The following is a 15,008-nucleotide window of genomic DNA, read 5'->3' on the forward strand; positions in this document are numbered from 1 at the left end:
TTCACAGTAGGAAGTAAATAATTGGTTTTTAAAATTTTTCATGAGAATATAGTTTTTTCTTTTTTAAAATTTTTAATTGCAGGATAATTGCTTTAAAATACTGCATTGGTTTCTGCCTTACATCAACAAGAATTGGCTTTAAGTATACATATGCCCCCTCCCTCACAAACCTCCTACCCAACCCCCATCCTAATCCACCTCTTTAGGTCACCAGAGAACAGCCAGTTGAGCTCCCTGTGTTATATAGCAACTTCCCGCTATCTATCTTACATAGGGTAATATATATGTTTTGATGATACTTTCTCATTTCACCCCACCTTATCTTTCCCCTGCTGTGTCCACAAGTCTGTTCCCTATGTCCACGTCTTGCTCTGCAAATATACTGATCAGTACTTTTTCTAGACTTTATATTCAGTTAAGTCACTCAGTCATGTCTGACCCTTTGTGACCCCGTGGACTGAACCACACCAGATTTCCTTGTCCATCACCAACTTCCGGAGCTTGCTCAAATTCATGTCCATCGAGTCAATGATGCCATCCAGGCATTTCATCTCCTGTCGACCCCTTCTCCCCCTGCCTTCAGTCTTGCAGATTTCATATAAATGTGTTAATATATGATATTTGTTTTCCTTTAGCTGATTTACAAGGAAGTAAATACTGCTTTTAAGAAACAGTAGGGGAAAAGAGAGTGAGAGAAAGAGAAGATTCTGGAACACTGGAGATTTTGAATTTTTTGGATCATCTAAAAACAGGGGATATGGTTTATGCCTTGTTGAAGACCTCCATGTTTTATTGAGCATATGTTCTCATAGTCTCTGTAAAACATTCCATAACTTATTGGGCAATTGCATCCAATACCCACAGAGAGCTGTATGCCTCTCAACTTCATTTAAATGTGTTTATAATATTTAATATATCAGAGATGACTTTCAATCAGTGATTCAACACATAAAGGTATAGCTGGGCATAAAATAACTCAGACTAAAGTGATCTAGAAATGTTAACAAGAGTAAAAAAAAAAATCAATGAATAATAAAATCATTAATTTCTTACTGTCATTTTTTGTTTTCTTATTAGTTCAACCAACACATTTAGCTTATTACAGATTAAAAGAACCTTTTAATAATACTATGCTTATATTTAAAGCAATTAAGAAAATGAAAGCATGACCCTGCTAAATGAATTCCTATGAGTCCTTGATAATCAGGATAATCACCTAATTCCATATTTTAGTTTCCACCAGAGTGGGATAACTAAGAGAATTCTAATTAACCACTAAGAAATAAACATGTAAAATCAATGCAGAATGTTCCCCAAGTGCAAAGCACAACAGATTAAAAAAGAAAAGAGTAGATTACAATACTTGGAAAGTATAATAAAATGCACCAGCATGTTGTAAGCGGAAAAAAAAAAAATCTAACAGTGATTTTATTTATTTTTTTTTGGTAGAGGGCTTGAGAAAAAGCAACAACCAAAAATATAAAGCATAATTAAAGTTAGAAAAAATCCGAATGGTGATGAAGTAATATGTTCAAGAATATTTAAATATAAGCATTAAAATGTAAAGATGGAAAACAGAATAAAATGTATTTATTTAACCTCTGGTGTTTCTTAAGCTATATAACAAAGGCACATGTATAAAACAAAACCTTCATTAAATTAGGTTAAATAAATGGGATGAGGATGCTTTCATCGAAAGCTCCCTAGTGGCTCTGACAGTAGAGAATCTGCCTGCCATACAGGAGACCTGGGTTCAATTCCTGGGTCAGGAAGATCCCCTGGAGAAGGGAGTGACTACCCACTCCAGTATTCTTGCCTGGGGAATACCATGGACAGAGGAGACCAGCAGGCTACAGTCCATAGGGTTGCAAAAAGTAGGACATGACTGAGCGACTAACACTTTCACTTCATCATAAACATGAAAAAACCAGTAAAAGCAAGAAAAAATATTTACAATATATCTTATAAGAGAATGTTTATATAATTAGTGAAGAAAGAACATGTCCAAATCAATACAAGAAGCAAACAGCTCAAAACAAATTTTTGACAAGGAAAGGAATGGACAAATCTCAAAAGAAGAAATGTAAATGACCAATAACAGGTATTTTAGTAAAAAAAAAAAATTATGTGCATTATTAAGTACAGATGTAGATATATCATTTCACCTACTAAATTAGGAAAAAATTCTTTACCGAAATTTAATGAAAAACAGTGGGCAATGAGGATTTAAAGATATAGATAGTTTACCTACACTAAAAAGGGAAAGCAATCTAGATGGAAAGGGTAGGAGGTTAAGAAAGGTTTAATGTGTTAAATTATGGCGACAAGGGAAATATCGCCAAAGGCTGAGAAGAACTGAGCAATAAGGAAGCTTAACAGATAGCATAAGAAGAAACAGAGAAAACAATGAAGGGTTGCCAGTGGAAATTTGCATTTTATTAATCATTCTTATTGACAATATATATTAAATTCATCATTCTGTACACCTTTAGGCTGGGATATTGCCTGTAGGAACTTGTGGTAGGCTAGTCATTCTCTAAACAAATATCCATTCCCTTGCTCTTCCTTAGTTTTGAATAAACATATTTCCTAACTTTCCTTATGATTTGACTATGAAACAAAATTTTGACTGGTTAGTTATAAGTGGAATTTTAAGACACCAGCTTCAAGAAAACTTTTTAAAGAACAGTTGGTATGGGCTCTTTGTCTTTTTCTTCCATTTTTTTCTCTCCAGCTGGGAGGGAGATATTACGACTGGAGCTAAAGCATTCATCCTGAACTACCATCTCCCTGCCAAAACCTCATACAGGTATCTCCCTTTCTCTATTTCTATGGCAATACCTAGCTAATTACTTTTCACCTATGCCATCAGACTAGCCATCCATTGGAATAAGTACCTCATCTGTGTACTTATTTGTGGAGGCATTGTATTCATATTTGTTGAATGAATACTATTCTAAGAATACATGATCAATGAGCCAAGAGTGGACCTGTTTACCCCGCTCCCTTCATCTGATGACTCCGCATCATTCACCTGGCCACATGGTCACCAAAGTGGGGGCTCAGTAGGCATGTCTGCACATGTCTCTGACATCAGATTAGTTAACTGGTCTGAAGATGGCTATTTGACCCAAGATAGGTCAGTTGGAGTCACCTACCAGAGAATTAAAAAATGTAACTAATGTAAAAAATGTAACCATGGGTTTCTGCAATGGTGTTTTGAGGCTCTTGAATCCTGTGGTGTAGTAACATTTTTTTGCCATATATGGTGAAGCAAAGAAAGCTGGTTCCACAGTAGAAGAGCCCAAAACAGACATACAGAGGGAAGCAAAGAGGCACAGAAAGATTACAGCTCAGTTTCCCTCTTTCCAATTCTTGGTTTTAGAATCTTCCTGAAGCTGGACTGCTCTCCCGAGCTTGGGTTTCCTGAGATTCCTTGTATCCTTAAATAAACTCTTTATGTTTGATGTTTTTGGCGATTAAACTAGACCTAATTAACCTAGAGACTTCTCAGAAATGATCATGAGGATGTATAAAGACTGACAGCCCAAGGAGTAAATGAGTGGAAAGAAATTCAACCACACTTGTTTTTCTGCTGAACTCCTTCCTGACCATTTAATCAACAATTTAAAACTGCATTTCCCAACTCCTCTGAGGCAACTTTCCAAGCAATTTGTTTGACTCATTTTGCTCAAATCCCTCAAGAACATCTTCTGTATTAAATATCCTATTCCTGTCTTAAAAGACATTATGTATGCACTGGGTCTGGTTTCACCATGCCACCCACGATGCTAGGTGTTCAAAATATATTAGCTTCCTTTCATTGTCTTGATGATCGTGTATGCAATGCAGGTTTCTGTAAAATAATGAAGTTTGTATGCAGCTAAACAATGAAGGAATTAAGTCAATACAGCACAGAATTTGTATGGATTCCTACATTATTTTTCCGTCTATGATAAAGTCTTCTGCAGAGAAGGCATAGTGGAAGAGAGGGAAGTACTCTATCACAGCTCACCCAGAGAGCAACAAAAAAAATACAGGGCTGTTAAGTATGTACCTCATCTCATGTTTCTTTGCTCTGTTTCTCCACACGCTCTCATTTGTTTTTTCTTTTGTCACTTTCTCATGTCTCCATAATTCAAAAGCCTTAAACTCTTTTTCACACCACCCGTTCATCAAGATTCCTTGCATCCTACCCCACACACCTTTTTAGGTAAAGTAGCACATTTGCTGAAAAGTTCCTCTATTAGGATTCCTTTATTAGGATTTTAAAAATGTTTTAAACTGTGCCTGTATTTTTATTATGGTTGCTATTTATACTAGCACTGTATAACTTAGTTATCTATGCTTATAGTGGCTTGTCCCAATCCTGTTTTCCCATAAGCCCTTTTGTATGATTATCCAAATTATGAGGTTTTTGCATAAACTCATGCTTGCCTCTGTGTATATGTGTGTATGTGTGCATGTATATGTATGTGTGTTTCATCAAATAGACAAAAAATTAGTTTCTGGTCCTGGCCTAATATTTGTAAATGTGTAAGCATCTATGGATTTTGTTGAAACCTATTTATGTTTGAACTAACTGGATATAAATTTGAGTTCCACATCTACTTATTTTACATACACTTCTATCTTGCATATCCTATATATATGCATAGCCTATTCTATATTTGTTTCAGGACTGAAGACTTTACCTTTCAACTGTGTAATGGAAATTTTAAAATATATATATATATATATATACACACACACATATATCAGTGTAAAATGGAAGTTTCATAAACATTAATATTCCTTTTGATTAGAAATTATCAAAAATAAAATTCAGTAAAAACTGAAATTCCATACTATCACAAATTCTCTAAGCAATGGTCTTACTGACCTAATAGATATTAAGTGGGGAAATGTTCATTGTAATTGAAACAAATTCTAATTAGAAATTGCATGAATTGAGGAAAATGTTAGTATTCAGATCTATAGAAGTCTTCATTTGAACTTATGGATATTGCAAGGGTTATTGAAGGCTTACTAAAATGTATGTTCAAATAATTATATTTTCTTAATATTATGAACAAACCAAGTTATATTATTGTGCTTGATTATAATCAAGTACAATCACATTAATTATAATATTCAGTTTGTCATGATGATACAATTATAGTTACATCTTTAGATGTAGACTTTTTTGACACTGAAGTGATAATTTTATCAAATTTATTAAGATAAATTACGATTTTATATTTTCTAGGTACGTAATAAATGCTTGACATGATTGCAACATTAAAATAATTAGATCCATTCATAGCTTTGATTTTTTTAATTTAAAATAGCTGATTAAAGATATAATAAACTCAATTACTTAGTCCTATTGTCTAAAACATGGACATGGAATCAGGAATAAGAATCTATTCCCTGATTTTACAAGAAGCAAATAAAGTGGCTCTCAGAGTTAATGAAGAATAATATTGTTGGCTGACTATAACAAGGAGACTTCTCCCCTGAGGCCTGGCTAAAATTAATTCAAGCAGTGAGGCAAAGTGAGCGGACTGCTGTCAAGGTCCGGAAGGAGAGGGTTGATGCCACAAAGGGTCTCTCCACCTCTTGGTTTTGAATTTTGCTTAGTGTTAACTGAATTTTCCGATCACTCTCCTCATAAGACTGGAGCCAGGCATGCTGTAGATGTTCTTTCTTAACATATTTAAAGTTTTAGTATAGGAACAGTAAATATATTTTTTACAGAATAGCACTAACTGTAAAAATATATTACCGAATTTAACACAGGAAAATGCATGATGTGTTCATTAGATCTGACTAGATTATATGAAACTTTAAATATCTCCAAATCTCAAAAACATCATTTTTTTTTTTTCGGTCACTTTGCTATCTAGGTCTATAACAAGTTGAAAGTAGGGATTTTTCTCTGCAAACTCAAGGGGACCAGGCAGATGCAGACAAGTTGCCTAGAAAATGAGGCATCCTCAACCACAGCAGCAGCAGGAGACCAGGTGGGCTGTGCAACAGCTTGGAAATGCTTCAGCCTGGAAATGACATTTCACGTCCTCACAGCACTCTGGCCGCATCATTTTTACATGGAACTACCTATCTGAAAGATTCAGGGACACTCGGGGAAGAAAATGGATATATCAAAGCAGTAAATATCTGTAATGTACAATGGTTGGTTTAAAAATTTTGTAGTATTTGTTCATAAATCAATGAATTGAGATCACCATTATTCCCTTTTGATAAAGAAACATTTTTGAATCAATAAAAACTAGTTACCTTTCTTTGAAAAGTCAAAATGTTTAATTTCTGCTTAATATATAAAGTATATGCTTAGTAAAATATGCATTTACGGATGGATGGATATCTTATTGATATATAAGTTGGGAGAGGAATATAATCAGGATATATATTAATTATAACAAAATTTTTCAAGTATGACCTTGATACTTTTTGTTAACTCATAAAAGATATTTGCAGAAATGTAAAGTAGTTACTTCAAGTACTTTTTCATAGTCTTTCAGAACTGCTTGAGAATCACTGGACATTTCACCAGCCAACAGATAAAGTTCAATATAAAGTATCAGGTTTAATTTAAAGATCTGAATTGGCTCTGACACATAGAATATGTTTAAAAAATTATATCAATTCTTGGCAGAAATTTTTAGCTTTATGCACAAAAGGTGCATTGCAGTTTAAGAAGACCTAAAATAAGAACAGTTGTATATAATCAGATAAAGAAACCGCTGTGAATTGAATCTCATTCAAGTCCTATAACATTTGTTCACAAAGTGTGTTTCCCTCCCTCATCTTACTGAAAAATATTCTGAATCCAAAATAAAAGTCTGTAACAATGAAGGCTGGTTGAACATGAATTTTTTTTTAAACAGGATTCATAATGTTGAAAATATTTCAAGTGTTACTAAAACACACCACTGTTAGGAGTACAAGTGATATGTCTGATACTGCCTTTCTTCTAAGAGCATTTGAAATTATTGACAAACTAGGTGTGGCAGGTGTTGCACGACTGCTTTTACTCCAGAGTATTCATCGTGATTTTAATAGTACTCTATGCTGTTATGGTTCAGTATGGCTGTTTCTGTGCCGTTAAGCATCAGTAAAGAAATCAAGCTGGTGGGAATTATTTAATATAACCTCTGGATCCCTCAGTTTTCCAGAGTTGCAGTGATGATTAAATTAAACATAATGGTGAGGATTTCAATGATCATCATGTCTAACATTTACTGAGTAGTTACCACAAAGAGTTACTGTTCAAAGCTTCTGGCACATATTAACTTGCTAAATCCGTACAAATTGCCCTATAAAGTAGGTCTGATTTTCATTGCCATAAAAAACTGAGGTAAAGAGTTGATAAGTGCTTATTCAAGGTCGCACAGCAACTAAGTGGCAGAGACAGAATTTAAACCTAGGGAGGCTGACTCCAGAGTCTGCTCACTTCCCCTCTGGGCTGTGAGATGATCCTAGCACAAAGCAGCTGAGGACAAAGCTCTGCATCCTGAGGGTCACTGCCATCTCCCCACACTTCCTTCTGCTTCAGGAACGCATTCCCTCCCAGTGAGTCTGCCTTATTGTGCCTGAGGCCTGGAGTGCTTTTCCCCAGGGTGTTGGTGTGATTGCCTTTTTTTTTTTTTTTTTAATATTTGGCTATGTTGTGAGGCATGTCAGAACTTAGTTTCCTGACCAGGGATTGAACCCAAGGCCCCTGCATTTGAAACAGAGTCTTAACCCCAGGATCACCAGGGAAATCCCATGTGGTTGCCTCTTAGTACATTCAAGCCTTTGCCCATCTGTAACTTTCAGAGATTACTTGGACTACTCTAATCTGGGTAATAATTCTCCAACACTTTCTCCCTATACCATTCATAGTACCCAGTACTTTGCTTATTGTCTGCTTCTGCCAGTAGACTGTAACTCAACGAAAGCTCTGTTCTGATTTTTCAAATATAATAAAATTTGGATAAATGTTTTCTATTAATCCATCTGTCTATCCATCTATTGGTCCATCCACCCATTCATCCATCCACTCATTCATTCATCTTTTATGTACTCTTATATTATAAAGCACTACATATTATCTAGCCATTAGTTATTAAAAATAAAAGTCACTTTTAATTATTTCACTATGGTGAGAAAATTAATATTTTTTTCTACTGATTATCATCTTCCTTTTTTTCCCTTTTCTGACATTTACTATAAGAGAAAAGTACTTGAACACTCCTGTGTTGAGCAGAAATACAGCTTTTCAGATTAACTAAGTGAAGAAGCAAAGTTTTAAAGTCACTCCACAGGGTAGTGTGTATAGATTTATGTAAATGTGAACTCTGTATAGAGCAATCACTGTTCTGTGATCTCCCAAGTTCAATTTGAATTCCAAGTGAGGCTGTGCTGAAATCATTAGCATCAAACCACTATTTTTCACTCCAAATCAATTACTGCTTACAGGACACTGAGGAGTCATACATACAGTGTTTAAGGGGGAAAACAAAAGGTGTGAGAGTCATTATAATCTTTTTAGGTGATGTGTGAAGACCATGTACTAGATATCTGATATTATAATGATGCTATCTTCTCTTACTTTCTCCCCAAGGTTGCTTCCTTTCTTTCACATTTGGGATTATTTGGGGGAGCATGAGGTGTTTTCCTCTATATGAATTAAGAGAGAGAGATGGTGTAGTTACTGGGCTCCTGTCTACTTAGAAGACTTTATTGACTTCTGGAAGCATTTGCAATCCCTGAACTATTTCCTTCTTTTCCTTCAATGGAAAACTGGTCATCATTCAATTGGATCTTTTAGATTTTTCAGTGGAAAAGGCAACATTTTATACTGTTACTGGCTCCTATCCCAAAGTCCTGGGCTTACCAGTGTCTTAGAGACTGCTCACAGAGCAGTGCTGGCAGCGGTAGACACAGGAGGGGCACACAGGGAAGGGGAGGAAAGGCCGGGCATCAAGAAAGGGGTACTGAAAGGGACATGGAAAATCAGGAAAGCCAAACACTGTGAGCCACAGGCATTTCAGCCCTGCTTCAAAAGGATGCACATAGTTCACTGCAGTTTTCTGTAGCCTAGTAGCTGAGCCATAAAGACTAACTGAACATGGGAATGGACAGAACCAGCTTTTAAGCGTCGATACAGAAAGTGTTGTGCCTAGAACAATGTCAAGCTTTTTGTCATTGTTGTTCACCTATACTTGTAGCCAACAAATATTCAGTGCTTTTTATGCCCCACATATTCTTCAAGGAATTTGTTTAAAGTAAATGGTTTAATACTTGTAAGAGCTCTTTGAGATGGAAGCAGTATTCCTATCATTTTCTGGCTGAGGAAAAGAATACGAAGGAAGATGATGAAACTTGCCTAAAACCACAGAGTAGATAGCAAGTGGTTAAACTAGGGTTTGCACCTAGCGTTGTTGCTGTAAAATTGACATAACTGATATTTAGTATTAATTGTCAGCTCAATAAGTATCAGCTGAATGACTGCATAATAAATAATTTAACTTAATAAATAATATTGATCCAAAATTGAGTAACCATTTAAATTTTGAACTGCCACTTTTATAAGTTACACTGATGGAATATTTCTTATGTCACTATATGAATTCCCTTCCTACTTTTCTGTGTTATGGAATGGTGGTTGTGTTTTATAAGATTTTTGTACAAATAATTTCTAAATCAACTTGAATTTAAAAAGAGAAAATATCAAATTCATTAACAGTCATTTTGTAAAAAATGAATAAGCTACTAGGTTCTATGTTAACTTGTCCAAAAAGGAGGTATGCCTCTTAATGTGTCCCTGCACACAGCAAAGATAGACCTATTCTTTTATTTTTCTGTTTAAAAAAATAATAATTTTAACAGTTAATTGAAGGTAGCACCATGATGTGTTCTGAATACAAAGAAATAATGGGTATATATCTAGCTTTATGTTGGCCATGTACTAAATATTACTTAGTAAACCAAGTTATGTGGTTTTGAATGGAAGGTAAAAAGTAGACATGAAGCTGAAATAGTTTTCTTATCTTCAGGTAAAGTAGATAACCATCAAATATATCTCATCTATAGCCTCTACTTTCTCCCCTTTCACTCTTAATCAATTTAAAACTTTGTTCTCATTAATTTTGAAATTTAAAAAGTATGCATAGATTCCAGAGTTGTCAGAAAGTCTTAGAAAAATCTCAGAGACACTCTGTTACAACTCTAGGAAGAATTATAAGTCTATATACTCTATATACATGAAAAATAATGATGTGCTTTTCAAAATTTTCTGGATCTAGGTCCCTCCAACTCTTTGATGTTAGTCTTTTCTGTTATTCATCTTTCCCTGTTCAATTTTGACTTCACTCCCAGTGGTGTTTTTGTTTGTTCATTTTTTGTTTTGTTTTTGAATATGGGCTGCTGTCCTGAAAGGGAATCCTGGTGGATCCATTTTGAGTGTTCCTGGGGTTTAGACTGCTCCAGCCCCACAGACTTAACCACAGATCCCTTGGTCCCAATGATCCTAAAAGTAGGTGAAATCTCTCCCAGTTTTGGCTGCCATTTTAAAACCACGTGACTGCATCTTCAAGTGAGTATCTGTGGACCATTTTGTGATTCTCCTGGCTTCTCTCTCATACACACAAATACCATTCAGATCTTGTGGCTGTTGGCAGTTTATCCTCAGTAGCTTATATATTGGGTTTCTTAGGAATGCATTTTCACTTACTTTGCTGCATATGTTTTCTATAGCTTATAGACTGCCAACTAGGCTTTGACTATTTCTTTTTTAATTATTTTAAAAATTAAAGTATAGTTGATGTAACAGTGTTATATAAATTACAGGTGTACACTATAGTGCCTCATAATTTTTAAAGGATATTATACTCCACTTATACTTATTATAAAATATTGGCTATAGTCCCCAGTTCTATGTGAGAATTTGTGAAAGTTCAAAAGCTATTCACCACCACCACCATTTTCCAAGAATTTTTTCTGAATTCTTTTTTATTTTTAATAGCTTTTGATAAATAATTTATAATTTAGATACCATTGCTAAGCTGCTAAGTCACTTCAGTCATGTCCGACTCTGTGTGACCCCATAGACGGCAGCCCACCAGGCTCCCCCATCCCTGGGATTCTCCAGACAAGAACACTGGAGTGGGTTGCCATTTCCTTCTCCAATGCATGAAAGTGAAAAGTGAAAGGGAAGTCACTCAGTCATGTCCAACTCTTAGCGACCCCATGGACTGCAGCCCACCAGGCTCCTCTGTCCATGGGATTTTCCAGGCAAGAGTACTGGAGTGGGGTGCCATTGCCTTCTCCATTAGATACCATTAAGTCCACCCATATAAAGTTTACAACTTTATGGTTTTAGTATATTTATGGAATTGTGTAACAATCACTATAAAAACTTATAATAGTTTCCTCATCTCATAAAGAAATCCTATATTTATCAGCAGTCACTTCCCCACCCCATATTCTTGAGCCAGTAATCTGTTTTCTGTCTCTATATACTTCCTATTCTGGGATTTTATATAAATGGCATCATACAGTATATGTTCTATTGTAAATGGCAGGAAATGATAAGATAAATGAATATTAAGTCATTTTTAAAATTTTCATCTCGAATGAGAATCAGTTCCATGATAGATTTTATGGTGACCTATTTGCATAGGATCTGAAGCTGGTTTCTTAATAGAGCAATAAAGTACCATTTAAAAATATGACTTAGTTAATATAATGATGGTGGGTGAAACAATACAGTGCAATACATAAATTTTTTACTATGTGTCAAGAGTATTCTAAGTAATTTATATATAGTAACATAGTATTCACAGAAATCTATGACGGAAGTACTATTACTATTGTACCCATTTTATTGATGAAGAAACTGAGGAAAAGTGAAATAAGCTCACCTAAGTCAGTCAGTGGCAGAGCCAGTTTCCACGCCCAGGTAGTGTGACTCCACTCCTTGTTCCTAACCACCATTCTATACTGTCTCTCTGATGTTTTGTCAGATACCATTATCTTCTAAATTAGCAATAGTAGAAAACAACGGTGGATTCATGTCAATCTATGCCAAAACCAATACAGAATTGTAAAGTAAAAATTAAAAATAAATAAATAAATTAAAAAAAAAAAAAAAAAGAAAACAACCTAGATCAACTTATACACTAATTTGCTTCTTGTTACTGATTTTTCACAGCACTGCTATTTTATTGGCATACAATTTAAAACTAAGAAGACCAAAAAAATTATTGCTTTTATTAGTTCCAGACATATGCAACAGCCTGACTATTGAAAAATGGTTACTTCTTCCTAAAATACATTTGACATACAATTGACCATATTCACTACAATTAACCAAAATTGCCTCTTTATTTATAACATAGAAAGACTTAAAAGTACTATATCACTAAATGTAAGACAATAAAGTATTAGTCAGTAAGGTGAATGAATGTTCAGTTGACTTGAATGCATTATAATCATGTAAATTTTCACAGGACTTTAAGAGAATAAAAAGAACTTCAACATGAAACTTGGCAAAACTGGAATAATAACTCTCAAATTTTTTTCTGCACTGAATCAACCCATCCAAGAATCATTCTGCTTTCCTTGAGAGGAAAAGAATCTCTCCTATTTAATAAAAGCTTCTTTCTAAAAATCTTAGATAAAGCTTTGAAGAGTTTCTCCTTTTGAACTTGCCAGAATCACTTATAAATTGAGTAACAAACTATAATGGAAATTTAGCATATTACTGGGAGAAGGCAATGGCACCCCACTCCAGTACTCCTGCCTGGAAAATCCCATGGACGGAGTAGCCTGGAAGGCTGCAGTCCATGGGGTTGCTGAGGGTTGGACACGACTGAGCGACTTCACTTTCACTTTGTACTTTCATGCATTGGAGAAGGAAATGGCAACACACTCCAGTGTTCTTGCCTGGAGAATCTCAAGGACGGGGGAGCCTGGGTGGTCTACCGTCTATGGGGTCACACAGAGTTGGACATGACTGAAGTGACTTAGCAGCAGCAGCAGCAGCGGCATATTACTAGGAAGTTACTAGAAAAGCATTAAAGAAACACATTCTAACTTCTAAGATACTTTTTCATGATTATATTTTCAGATCCCATTTTCTGTGGTCCAGGAATCCTCTTCCAAACACCTCCACAACCAAACCCTGTTTTCAGATTCTCTGCTCCCTAGATTATCTAGGGTGCATACATTCTGCTTTTATGTAATATATGTGTGTGTGTGTGTGTGTGTGTGTGTGTGTGTATACACATATAATAGCTGAGTATCAGCTGCTTTTGCTGGAAACACAGTAGAGGGGTGGGGGACTCAATAAAAAAATGACATCTAAATAGAAGGCTTTTCATAAAGAAAGCAAATGCTCTAACAGCACCAAAAACCAAAGTCATATTTTCAAAATGTCCCAGTGAAGTGATATTTTAATATGAAAGCAGCAACGGAATTAAGCAGCACTCAGGTTTAGCTCTTCAGGCCCAGGGGCTTCCCTCCAAGGGAACCAGCATAAGAAATCAGAGAAGGTGTATCTTTCATGGGCAGGACATATCACACTGTACTATTTCGTAAATCAGATGGAATAACTTCTCAGAAAGAAACTTTGAAGTTGTGAAACTGTACACATATATTTATAATTATTTTTTACATTTTCTGGGTAGTTTCATAAAGAGAATCTAAGTGTAATTATACTTCAGATTTACAAGTGTGATAAAAGATAATATATTTTTCAAAGTATTGTTCACTGGCTAGAGTAGCTTTTTAGATGCCTTAAGCATAGCTCTCAGTTCAAGTTCTGCTTGAATTATGCCCAGTTGTATATATTTTTTATATAGCCACTGTTTTCTAACCCTTTCTACTGGTTCATTTAAAATTAACTACATAAATGTTTGAGAATATTAGGCTTAATGTTTATTTTTTTTATATATATATAATTTATTTTTTTTACTTTACAATTCTGTATTGGTTTTGGCATACATTGACATGAATCCACCACGGGTGTACATGCGTTCCCAAACATGAACCCCCCTCCCACCCCCCTCCCCACATCTCTCTGGGTCATCCCCGCGTACCAGCCCCAAGCGTGCCATATCCTGCATCAGACATAGACTGGCAATTCGATTCTTACATGATATTATACATGTTTCAATGCCATTCTCCCAAATCATCTCACCCTCTCCCTCTCCCACTGAGTCCAAAAGTCCGCTATACACATCTGTGTCTTTTTTGCTGTCCTGCATACAGGGTCATCTTTGCCATCTTTCTAAATTCCATATATATGTGTTAGTATGCTGTATTGGTGTTTTTCTTTCTGGCTTACTTCACTCTGTATAATCGGCTCCAGTTTCATCCATCTCATCAGAACTGATTCAAATGTATTCTTTTTAACGGCTGAGTAATACTCCATTGTGTATATGTACCACAGCTTTCTTATCCATTCATCTGCTGATGGACATCTAGGTTGTTTCCATGTCCTGGCTATTATAAACAGTGCTGCGATGAACATTGGGGTACATGTGTCTCTTTCAATTCTGGTTTCCTCAGTGTGTATGCCCAGCAGTGGGATTGCTGGGTCATAAGGCAGTTCTATTTGCAACTTTTTAAGGAATCTCCACACTGTTCTCCATAGTGGCTGTACTAGTTTGCATTCCCACCAACAGTGTAGGAGGGTTCCCTTCTCTCCACACCCTCTCCAGCATTTATTGCTTGCAGATTTTTGGATCGCAGACATTCTGACTGGTGTGAAGTGGTACCTCATTGTGGTTTTGATTAGCATTTCTCTAATAATGAGTGATGTTGAGCATCTTTTCATGTGTTTGTTAGCCATCCGTATGTCTTCTTTGGAGAAATGTCTATTTAGTTCTTTGGCCCATTTTTTGATTGGGTCGTTTATTTTTCTGGAATTGAGCTGCAGGAGTTGGTTGTATATTTTTGAGATTAGTTGTTTGTCAGTTGCTTCATTTGCTATTATTTTCTCCCATTCGGAAGGCTGT

General features: G+C 35.5%; 1 protein-coding gene across 1 annotated transcript in view; it reads right to left on the bottom strand.

Moving 5' to 3' along the window:
* Positions 1-15,008, bottom strand: part of MALRD1 (MAM and LDL receptor class A domain containing 1) — a 585,291-nt gene that overhangs the window by 247,845 nt on the left and 322,438 nt on the right. The gene's annotated exons all lie outside the window — the stretch shown is intronic.

The sequence above is a fragment of the Oryx dammah genome, unplaced genomic scaffold (genome assembly GCF_014754425.2).
Source record: "Oryx dammah isolate SB20612 unplaced genomic scaffold, SCBI_Odam_1.1 HiC_scaffold_10, whole genome shotgun sequence".
NCBI classification, from domain to species: Eukaryota; Metazoa; Chordata; class Mammalia; order Artiodactyla; family Bovidae; genus Oryx; species Oryx dammah.